We start from the raw sequence: 12,892 nt of genomic DNA on the forward strand, positions 1-12,892 counted from the left end.
TTCTCAAGGAGCTGAGAGAATTATTGACATACAATCAAACTGCAAAAAAGATCTCATCAAAACGGAATGAAACTGTACGTTTGCCTAAAAATCTAAGATTTGCAAGTCATGTCAAACCCGTCTCACATTACACGCTAAATTCATTATTAGTGATGCGCATTTTGTTTGTTACTACAGTGATGAGCAGGCGGATAGATTCAAATTACCATGTACATATCACCTTTCTGGCCACCTAAATCCCACACCGAAATTGTCCCTTCAAATCACGTGCACGGAGCAATATAGATACAATTGCCGTGTGCATGGGCATGCCCGACTCCAAAAGAATCTAGCTCGAATCTTAATTCAAATCCGGCATTGCTGGCGCCAAAGACTATTTCTTTTGACCCTGTTGACCTCGCTTCTAAAGTTTTTTTGAGAAAGCCATTCAAACATTTAAATCAACTGCGAGCATTGTCTATAATATCACCGAGCTACATAAATACGATATATCAAGAAAACTCTGTCGCAATATTGAATTATACGATTATCTGGGACTATTTGAACCCAATTACTCTTCCGCCAGCGTGACCTCGTCACAATCATGGCGCTTTTTCAATATGGCGACGAATTGAACAAGGTAAATCCCTGTCTGTCATACCCTGACAGTAAAGCGTTGATGGCCTCGGCCGTTAGACTGTTGCACTACGGATTGGATGGTTACGGGTTCGAACCCCGGCGAATCTTTTTTCGTTTTTTTTTAAACATTTTGTTATTATTATTCATTCATGTACGTTGATCAGGCGCGGATCCAAGCGGGTGCACCAGACGCACGGCTCCTAATTGACGTAAACTTTTTTTAATTGACCACTCATGAAATTTTGGAACACACCTGTCCAGGAATTTTGATGAGAAATGCAGTGCACGCTCCCTCTTCTTCCAGTTCCTAGATTCGCCGGCCCTCTCATACCATCATCTTATACCATTGTGAATATTATCATGAAGAAAACCCCTTCACCCGAACTTTTCAAGCTGAAGTACACACAGATTCCAGGTGTTCGAGCACTTCAGAGAATGGTTTGACTAGTCGGCGGCTTAAATTCCCGAGGGTACATTGAGGCCAACAACTATTTTGGTTGACCTCGATTCCACACCCTTTTTCAATATGGCCATTCAAACCATAAAATCAGCTACCATCTTTCTTTGTTGAAGGGACAAGTTTGGTGTGAGACAGGCTGTTTTTCATGCAAAATAGCTTCAAGTAGGACCGTGACTTCTCAAGGAGCTGAGAGAATTATTGACATACAATCAAACTGCAAAAAAGATCTCATCAAAACGGAATGAAACTGTACGTTTGCCTAAAAATCTAAGATTTGCAAGTCATGTCAAACCCGTCTCACATTACACGCTAAATTCATTATTAGTGATGCGCATTTTGTTTGTTACTACAGTGATGAGCAGGCGGATAGATTCAAATTACCATGTACATATCACCTTTCTGGCCACCTAAATCCCACACCGAAATTGTCCCTTCAAATCACGTGCACGGAGCAATATAGATACAATTGCCGTGTGCATGGGCATGCCCGACTCCAAAAGAATCTAGCTCGAATCTTAATTCAAATCCGGCATTGCTGGCGCCAAAGACTATTTCTTTTGACCCTGTTGACCTCGCTTCTAAAGTTTTTTTGAGAAAGCCATTCAAACATTTAAATCAACTGCGAGCATTGTCTATAATATCACCGAGCTACATAAATACGATATATCAAGAAAACTCTGTCGCAATATTGAATTATACGATTATCTGGGACTATTTGAACCCAATTACTCTTCCGCCAGCGTGACCTCGTCACAATCATGGCGCTTTTTCAATATGGCGACGAATTGAACAAGGTAAATCCCTGTCTGTCATAACCCTGACAGTAAAGCGTTGATGGCCTTGGCCGTTAGACTGTTGCACTACGGATTGGATAGTTACGGGTTCGAACCCCGGCGAATCTTTTTTCGTGTTTTTTTTAAACATTTTCTTATTATTATTTATTCATGTACGTTGATCAGGCGCGGATCCAAGCGGGTGCACCAGACGCACGGCTCCTAATTGACGTAAACTTTTTTTAATTGACCACTCATGAAATTTTGGAACACACCTGTCCAGGAATTTTGATGAGAAATGCAGTGCACGCTCCCTCTTCTTCCAGTTCCTAGATTCGCCGGCTCTCTTATACCATCATCTTATACCATTGTGAATATTATCATGAAGAAAACCCCTTCACCCGAACTTTTCAAGCTGAAGTACACACAGATTCCAGGTGTTCGAGCACTTCAGAGAATGGTTTGACTAGTCGGCGGCTTGAATTCCCGAGGGTACATTGAGGCCAACAACTATTTTGGTTGACCTCGATTCCAAACCCTTTTTCAATATGGCCATTCAAACCATAAATCAGCTACCATCTTTCTTTGTTGAAGGGACAACTTTGATGTGAGACAGACGGTTTTTCATGCAAAATAGCTTCAAGTAGGACCGTGACTTCTCAAGGAGCTGAGAGAATTATTGACATACAATCAAACTGCAAAAAAGATCTCATCAAAACGGAATGAAACTGTACGTTTGCCTAAAAATCTAAGATTTGAAAGTCATGTCAAACCCGTCTCACATTACACGCTAAATTCATTATTAGTGATGCGCATTTTGTTTGTTACTACAGTGATGAGCAGGCGGATAGATTCAAATTACCATGTACATATCACCTTTCTGGCCACCTAAATCCCACACCGAAATTGTCCCTTCAAATCACGTGCACGGAGCAATATAGATACAATTGCCGTGTGCATGGGCATGCCCGACTCCAAAAGAATCGACTCGAATCTTAATTCAAATCCGGCATTGCTGGCGCCAAAGACTATTTCTTTTGACCCTGTTGACCTCGCTTCTAAAGTTTTTTTGAGAAAGCCATTCAAACATTTAAATCAACTGCGAGCATTGTCTATAATATCACCGAGCTACATAAATACGATATATCAAGAAAACTCTGTCGCAATATTGAATTATACGATTATCTGGGACTATTTGAACCCAATTACTCTTCCGCCAGCGTGACCTCGTCACAATCATGGCGCTTTTTCAATATGGCGACGAATTGAACAAGGTAAATCCCTGTCTGTCATACCCCTGACAGTAAAGCGTTGATGGCCTCGGCCGTTAGACTGTTGCACTACGGATTGGATGGTTACGGGTTCGAACCCCGGCGAATCTTTTTTCGTGTTTTTTTTTAAACATTTTGTTATAATTATTCATTCATGTACGTTGATCAGGCGCGGATCCAAGCGGGTGCACCAGACGCACGGCTCCTAATTGACGTAAACTTTTTTTAATTGACCACTCATGAAATTTTGGAACACACCTGTCCAGGAATTTTGATGAGAAATGCAGTGCACGCTCCCTCTTCTTCCAGTTCCTAGATTCGCCGGCCCTCTTATACCATCATCTTATACCATTGTGAATATTATCATGAAGAAAACCCCTTCACCCGAACTTTTCAAGCTGAAGTACACACAGATTCCAGGTGTTCGAGCACTTCAGAGAATGGTTTGACTAGTCGGCGGCTTAAATTCCCGAGGGTACACTGAGGCCAACAACTATTTTGGTTGACCTCGATTCCAAACCCTTTTTCAATATGGCCATTCAAACCATAAAATCAGCTACCATCTTTCTTTGTTGAAGGGACAAGTTTGGTGTGAGACAGGCTGTTTTTCATGCAAAATAGCTTCAAGTAGGACCGTGACTTCTCAAGGAGCTGAGAGAATTATTGACATACAATCAAACTGCAAAAAAGATCTCATCAAAACGGAATGAAACTGTACGTTTGCCTAAAAATCTAAGATTTGCAAGTCATGTCAAACCCGTCTCACATTACACGCTAAATTCATTATTAGTGATGCGCATTTTGTTTGTTACTACAGTGATGAGCAGGCGGATAGATTCAAATTACCATGTACATATCACCTTTCTGGCCACCTAAATCCCACACCGAAATTGTCCCTTCAAATCACGTGCACGGAGCAATATAGATACAATTGCCGTGTGCATGGGCATGCCCGACTCCAAAAGAATCTAGCTCGAATCTTAATTCAAATCCGGCATTGCTGGCGCCAAAGACTATTTCTTTTGACCCTGTTGACCTCGCTTCTAAAGTTTTTTTGAGAAAGCCATTCAAACATTTAAATCAACTGCGAGCATTGTCTATAATATCACCGAGCTACATAAATACGATATATCAAGAAAACTCTGTCGCAATATTGAATTATACGATTATCTGGGACTATTTGAACCCAATTACTCTTCCGCCAGCGTGACCTCGTCACAATCATGGCGCTTTTTCAATATGGCGACGAATTGAACAAGGTAAATCCCTGTCTGTCATAACCCTGACAGTAAAGCGTTGATGGCCTTGGCCGTTAGACTGTTGCACTACGGATTGGATAGTTACGGGTTCGAACCCCGGCGAATCTTTTTTCGTGTTTTTTTTAAACATTTTCTTATTATTATTTATTCATGTACGTTGATCAGGCGCGGATCCAAGCGGGTGCACCAGACGCACGGCTCCTAATTGACGTAAACTTTTTTTAATTGACCACTCATGAAATTTTGGAACACACCTGTCCAGGAATTTTGATGAGAAATGCAGTGCACGCTCCCTCTTCTTCCAGTTCCTAGATTCGCCGGCTCTCTTATACCATCATCTTATACCATTGTGAATATTATCATGAAGAAAACCCCTTCACCCGAACTTTTCAAGCTGAAGTACACACAGATTCCAGGTGTTCGAGCACTTCAGAGAATGGTTTGACTAGTCGGCGGCTTGAATTCCCGAGGGTACATTGAGGCCAACAACTATTTTGGTTGACCTCGATTCCAAACCCTTTTTCAATATGGCCATTCAAACCATAAATCAGCTACCATCTTTCTTTGTTGAAGGGACAACTTTGATGTGAGACAGACGGTTTTTCATGCAAAATAGCTTCAAGTAGGACCGTGACTTCTCAAGGAGCTGAGAGAATTATTGACATACAATCAAACTGCAAAAAAGATCTCATCAAAACGGAATGAAACTGTACGTTTGCCTAAAAATCTAAGATTTGAAAGTCATGTCAAACCCGTCTCACATTACACGCTAAATTCATTATTAGTGATGCGCATTTTGTTTGTTACTACAGTGATGAGCAGGCGGATAGATTCAAATTACCATGTACATATCACCTTTCTGGCCACCTAAATCCCACACCGAAATTGTCCCTTCAAATCACGTGCACGGAGCAATATAGATACAATTGCCGTGTGCATGGGCATGCCCGACTCCAAAAGAATCGACTCGAATCTTAATTCAAATCCGGCATTGCTGGCGCCAAAGACTATTTCTTTTGACCCTGTTGACCTCGCTTCTAAAGTTTTTTTGAGAAAGCCATTCAAACATTTAAATCAACTGCGAGCATTGTCTATAATATCACCGAGCTACATAAATACGATATATCAAGAAAACTCTGTCGCAATATTGAATTATACGATTATCTGGGACTATTTGAACCCAATTACTCTTCCGCCAGCGTGACCTCGTCACAATCATGGCGCTTTTTCAATATGGCGACGAATTGAACAAGGTAAATCCCTGTCTGTCATACCCCTGACAGTAAAGCGTTGATGGCCTCGGCCGTTAGACTGTTGCACTACGGATTGGATGGTTACGGGTTCGAACCCCGGCGAATCTTTTTTCGTGTTTTTTTTTAAACATTTTGTTATAATTATTCATTCATGTACGTTGATCAGGCGCGGATCCAAGCGGGTGCACCAGACGCACGGCTCCTAATTGACGTAAACTTTTTTTAATTGACCACTCATGAAATTTTGGAACACACCTGTCCAGGAATTTTGATGAGAAATGCAGTGCACGCTCCCTCTTCTTCCAGTTCCTAGATTCGCCGGCCCTCTTATACCATCATCTTATACCATTGTGAATATTATCATGAAGAAAACCCCTTCACCCGAACTTTTCAAGCTGAAGTACACACAGATTCCAGGTGTTCGAGCACTTCAGAGAATGGTTTGACTAGTCGGCGGCTTAAATTCCCGAGGGTACACTGAGGCCAACAACTATTTTGGTTGACCTCGATTCCAAACCCTTTTTCAATATGGCCATTCAAACCATAAAATCAGCTACCATCTTTCTTTGTTGAAGGGACAAGTTTGGTGTGAGACGGGCTGTTTTTCATGCAAAATAGCTTCAAGTAGGACCGTGACTTCTCAAGGAGCTGAGAGAATTATTGACATACAATCAAACTGCAAAAAAGATCTCATCAAAACGGAATGAAACTGTACGTTTGCCTAAAAATCTAAGATTTGAAAGTCATGTCAAACCCGTCTCACATTACACGCTAAATTCATTATTAGTGATGCGCATTTTGTTTGTTACTACAGTGATGAGCAGGCGGATAGATTCAAATTACCATGTACATATCACCTTTCTGGCCACCTAAATCCCACACCGAAATTGTCCCTTCAAATCACGTGCACGGAGCAATATAGATACAATTGCCGTGTGCATGGGCATGCCCGACTCCAAAAGAATCGACTCGAATCTTAATTCAAATCCGGCATTGCTGGCGCCAAAGACTAGTTCTTTTGACCCTGTTGACCTCGCTTCTAAAGTTTTTTTGAGAAAGCCATTCAAACATTTAAATCAACTGCGAGCATTGTCTATAATATCACCGAGCTACATAAATACGATATATGAAGAAAACTCTGTCGCAATATTGAATTATACGATTATCTGGGACTATTTGAACCCAATTACTCTTCCGCCAGCGTGACCTCGTCACAATCATGGCGCTTTTTCAATATGGCGACGAATTGAACAAGTTAAATCCCTGTCTGTCATACCCCTGACAGTAAAGCGTTGATGGCCTCGGCCGTTAGACTGTTGCACTACGGATTGGATGGTTACGGGTTCGAACCCGGCGAATCTTTTTTCGTGTTTTTTTTAAACATTTTGTTATAATTATTCATTCATGGACGTTGATCAGGCGCGGATCCAAGCGGGTGCACCAGACGCACGGCTCCTAATTGACGTAAACTTTTTTTAATTGACCACTCATGAAATTTTGGAACACACCTGTCCAGGAATTTTGATGAGAAATGCAGTGCACGCTCCCTCTTCTTCCAGTTCCTAGATTCGCCGGCTCTCTTATACCATCATCTTATACCATTGTGAATATTATCATGAAGAAAACCCCTTCACCCGAACTTTTCAAGCTGAAGTACACACAGATTCCAGGTGTTCGAGCACTTCAGAGAATGGTTTGACTAGTCGGCGGCTTGAATTCCCGAGGGTACATTGAGGCCAACAACTATTTTGGTTGACCTCGATTCCAAACCCTTTTCCAATATGGCCATTCAAACCATAAAATCAGCTACCATCTTTCTTTGTTGAAGGGACAAGTTTGGTGTGAGACAGACTGTTTTTCATGCAAAATAGCTTCAAGTAGGACCGTGACTTCTCAAGGAGCTGAGAGAATTATTGACATACAATCAAACTGCAAAAAAGATCTCATCAAAACGGAATGAAACTGTACGTTTGCCTAAAAATCTAAGATTTGCAAGTCATGTCAAACCCGTCTCACATTACACGCTAAATTCATTATTAGTGATGCGCATTTTGTTTGTTACTACAGTGATGAGCAGGCGGATAGATTCAAATTACCATGTACATATCACCTTTCTGGCCACCTAAATCCCACACCGAAATTGTCCCTTCAAATCACGTGCACGGAGCAATATAGATACAATTGCCGTGTGCATGGGCATGCCCGACTCCAAAAGAATCGACTCGAATCTTAATTCAAATCCGGCATTGCTGGCGCCAAAGACTATTTCTTTTGACCCTGTTGACCTCGCTTCTAAAGTTTTTTTGAGAAAGCCATTCAAACATTTAAATCAACTGCGAGCATTGTCTATAATATCACCGAGCTACATAAATACGATATATCAAGAAAACTCTGTCGCAATATTGAATTATACGATTATCTGGGACTATTTGAACCCAATTACTCTTCCGCCAGCGTGACCTCGTCACAATCATGGCGCTTTTTCAATATGGCGACGAATTGAACAAGGTAAATCCCTGTCTGTCATACCCCTGACAGTAAAGCGTTGATGGCCTCGGCCGTTAGACTGTTGCACTACGGATTGGATGGTTACGGGTTCGAACCCCGGCGAATCTTTTTTCGTTTTTTTTTTAAACATTTTGTTATTATTATTCATTCATGTACGTTGATCAGGCGCGGATCCAAGCGGGTGCACCAGACGCACGGCTCCTAATTGACGTAAACTTTTTTTAATTGACCACTCATGAAATTTTGGAACACACCTGTCCAGGAATTTTGATGAGAAATGCAGTGCACGCTCCCTCTTCTTCCAGTTCCTAGATTCGCCGGCCCTCTTATACCATCATCTTATACCATTGTGAATATTATCATGAAGAAAACCCCTTCACCCGAACTTTTCAAGCTGAAGTACACACAGATTCCAGGTGTTCGAGCACTTCAGAGAATGGTTTGACTAGTCGGCGGCTTAAATTCCCGAGGGTACACTGAGGCCAACAACTATTTTGGTTGACCTCGATTCCAAACCCTTTTTCAATATGGCCATTCAAACCATAAAATCAGCTACCATCTTTCTTTGTTGAAGGGACAAGTTTGGTGTGAGACGGGCTGTTTTTCATGGAAAATAGCTTCAAGTAGGACCGTGACTTCTCAAGGAGCTGAGAGAATTATTGACATACAATCAAACTGCAAAAAAGATCTCATCAAAACGGAATGAAACTGTACGTTTGCCTAAAAATCTAAGATTTGAAAGTCATGTCAAACCCGTCTCACATTACACGCTAAATTCATTATTAGTGATGCGCATTTTGTTTGTTACTACAGTGATGAGCAGGCGGATAGATTCAAATTACCATGTACATATCACCTTTCTGGCCACCTAAATCCCACACCGAAATTGTCCCTTCAAATCACGTGCACGGAGCAATATAGATACAATTGCCGTGTGCATGGACATGCCCGACTCCAAAAGAATCGACTCGAATCTTAATTCAAATCCGGCATTGCTGGCGCCAAAGACTATTTCTTTTGACCCTGTTGACCTCGCTTCTAAAGTTTTTTTGAGAAAGCCATTCAAACATTTAAATCAACTGCGAGCATTGTCTATAATATCACCGAGCTACATAAATACGATATATCAAGAAAACTCTGTCGCAATATTGAATTATACGATTATCTGGGACTATTTGAACCCAATTACTCTTCCGCCAGCGTGACCTCGTCACAATCATGGCGCTTTTTCAATATGGCGACGAATTGAACAAGGTAAATCCCTGTCTGTCATACCCTGACAGTAAAGCGTTGATGGCCTCGGCCGTTAGACTGTTGCACTACGGATTGGATGGTTACGGGTTCGAACCCCGGCGAATCTTTTTTCGTTTTTTTAAAAAACATTTTGTTATTATTATTCATTCATGCACGTTGATCAGGCGCGGATCCAAGCGGGTGCACTAGACGCACGGCTCCTAATTGACGTAAACTTTTTTTAATTGACCACTCATGAAATTTTGGAACACACCTGTCCAGGAATTTTGATGAGAAATGCAGTGCACGCTCCCTCTTCTTCCAGTTCCTAGATTCGCCGGCTCTCTTATACCATCATCTTATACCATTGTGAATATTATCATGAAGAAAACCCCTTCACCCGAACTTTTCAAGCTGAAGTACACACAGATTCCAGGTGTTCGAGCACTTCAGAGAATGGTTTGACTAGTCGGCGGCTTGAATTCCCGAGGGTACATTGAGGCCAACAACTATTTTGGTTGACCTCGATTCCAAACCCTTTTTCAATATGGCCATTCAAACCATAAAATCAGCTACCATCTTTCTTTGTTGAAGGGACAAGTTTGGTGTGAGACGGGCTGTTTTTCATGCAAAATAGCTTCAAGTAGGACCGTGACTTCTCAAGGAGCTGAGAGAATTATTGACATACAATCAAACTGCAAAAAAGATCTCATCAAAACGGAATGAAACTGTACGTTTGCCTAAAAATCTAAGATTTGCAAGTCATGTCAAACCCGTCTCACATTACACGCTAAATTCATTATTAGTGATGCGCATTTTGTTTGTTACTACAGTGATGAGCAGGCGGATAGATTCAAATTACCATGTACATATCACCTTTCTGGCCACCTAAATCCCACACCGAAATTGTCCCTTCAAATCACGTGCACGGAGCAATATAGATACAATTGCCGTGTGCATGGGCATGCCCGACTCCAAAAGAATCGACTCGAATCTTAATTCAAATCCGGCATTGCTGGCGCCAAAGACTATTTCTTTTGACCCTGTTGACCTCGCTTCTAAAGTTTTTTTGAGAAAGCCATTCAAACATTTAAATCAACTGCGAGCATTGTCTATAATATCACCGAGCTACATAAATACGATATATGAAGAAAACTCTGTCGCAATATTGAATTATACGATTATCTGGGACTATTTGCACCCAATTACTCTTCCGCCAGCGTGACCTCGTCACAATCATGGCGCTTTTTCAATATGGCGACGAATTGAACAAGGTAAATCCCTGTCTGTCATTTAGTAAAGCGTTGATGGCCTTGGCCGTTAGACTGTTGCACTACGGATTGGATGGTTACGGGTTCGAACCCCGGCGAATCTTTTTTCGTGTTTTTTTAAAACATTTTCTTATTATTATTTATTCACGTACGTTTATCAGGCGCGGATCCAAGCGGGTGCACCAGACACACGACTCCTAATTAATGTTTATATATATATGTGGCCATATTGAAAAAGGGTTTGGAATCGAGGTCAACCAAAATAGTTGTTGGCCTCAGTGTACCCTCGGGAATTCAAGCCGCCTACTAGTCAAACCAATCTCTGGACTGCTCGAACACCTGAAATACGCGTACTTCGGCTTGAAAAGTTCGGGTGAAGGGGTTTTCTTCATGATAATCTTCACAATGGTATAAGACGATGGTTGAGGACCGGTGAATCTAGGAACTGGAAAAAGATAATAATAATAAGAAAATGTTTGAAAAAAGCACGAAAAAAAGATTCGCCGGGGTTCGAACCTGTAACCATCCAATCCTTAGTGCAACAGTCTAATCGCCGAGGCTATCAAGGCTTTACTGAAGTTGTATGACAGACAGGGATTTAGCTTGTTCAGTTCGTCGCCATATTGAAAAAGCGCCATGATTGTGACGAGGTCACGCTGGCGGAAGAGTAATTGGGTTCAAATAGTCCCAGATAATCGTATAATTCAATATTGCGACAGAGTTTTCTTGATATATCGTATTTATATAGCTCGGTGATATTATAGATAATGCTCGCAGTTGATTTAAATGTTTGAATGGCTTTCTCAAAAAAACTTTAGAAGCGAGGTCAACAGGGTCAAAAGAAATAGTCTTTGGCGCCAGCAATGCCGGATTTGAATTAAGATTCGAGTCGATTCTTTTGGAGTTGGAAATGCCCATGCACACGGCAATCGTATATCTATATAGCTCCGTGAACGTGATTTGAAGGGACAATTTCGGTGTGGGATTTAGGTGGCCAGGGAAGTGATATGTACATTGCAATTTGAAACTATCCGCCTGCTCATCACTGTAGTAACAAACAAAATGCGCATCACTAATAATGAATTAAGCGTGTAATGTGAGACGGGTTTGACATGACTTGCAAATCTTAGATTTTTTGGCAAACGTACAGTTACATTCCGTTTTGATGAGATCTTTTTTGCAGTTTGATGGTATGTCAACAATTCTCTCAGCTCCTTGAGAAGTCACGGTCCTACTTGAAGCTATTTTGCATGAAAAACAGCCTGTCTCACACCAAAGTTGTCCCTTCAACAAAGAAAGATGGTAGCTGATTTTATGGTTTGAATGGCCATTTTGAAAAAGGGTTTGGAATCGAGGTCAACCAAAATAGTTGTTGGCCTCAATGTACCCTCGGGAATTCAAGCCGCCTACTAGTCAAACCATTCTCTGAAGTGCTCGAACACCTGGAATCTGTGTGTACTTCAGCTTGAAAAGTTCGGGTGAAGGGATTTTCTTCATGATAATATTCACAATGGTATAAGATGATGGTATAAGAGGGCCGGCGAATCTAGGAACTTAAAAAAGAGGGAGCGTGCACTGCATTTCTCATCAAAATTCCTGGACAGGTGTGTTCCAAAATTTCATGAGTGGTCAATTAAAAAAAGTTTACATCAATTAGGAGCCGTGCGTCCAGTGCACCCGCTTGGATTCGCGCCTGGTAAACGTACATGAATGAATAATAATAAGAAAATGTTTAAAAAAAACACGAAAAAAAGATTCGCCGGGGTTCGAACCCGTAACCATCCAATCCCTAGTGCAACTGTCTAACGGCCGAGGCCATCAACGCTTAACTGTAGGGGGCCGATAGACAGGGATTTACCTTGTTCAATTCGTCGCCATATTGAAAAAGCGCCATGATTGTGACGAGGTCACGCTGGCGGAAGAGTAATTGGGTACAAATAGTCCCAGATAATCGTATAATTCAATATTGCGAAAGAGTTTTCTTGATATATCGTATTTCTATAGCTCGGTGATATTATAGATAATGCTCGCAGTTGATTTAAATGTTTGAATGGCTTTCTCAAAAAACTTTAGAAGCGAGGTCAACAGGGTCAAAAGAAATAGTCTTTGGCGCCAGCAATGCCGGATTTGAATTTAGATTCGAGTCGATTCTTTTGGTTAACCGGTTGGATTAGGGAGGCTTTTGGTGCTAGGTGGTGACGATGTATTAGTGTAGACTAGGACTGTAGTGCAGTGGCCATGTCATA

Source organism: Lineus longissimus, chromosome 17 (assembly GCF_910592395.1).
Source record: "Lineus longissimus chromosome 17, tnLinLong1.2, whole genome shotgun sequence".
In the NCBI taxonomy this organism is placed as follows: Eukaryota; Metazoa; Nemertea; class Pilidiophora; order Heteronemertea; family Lineidae; genus Lineus; species Lineus longissimus.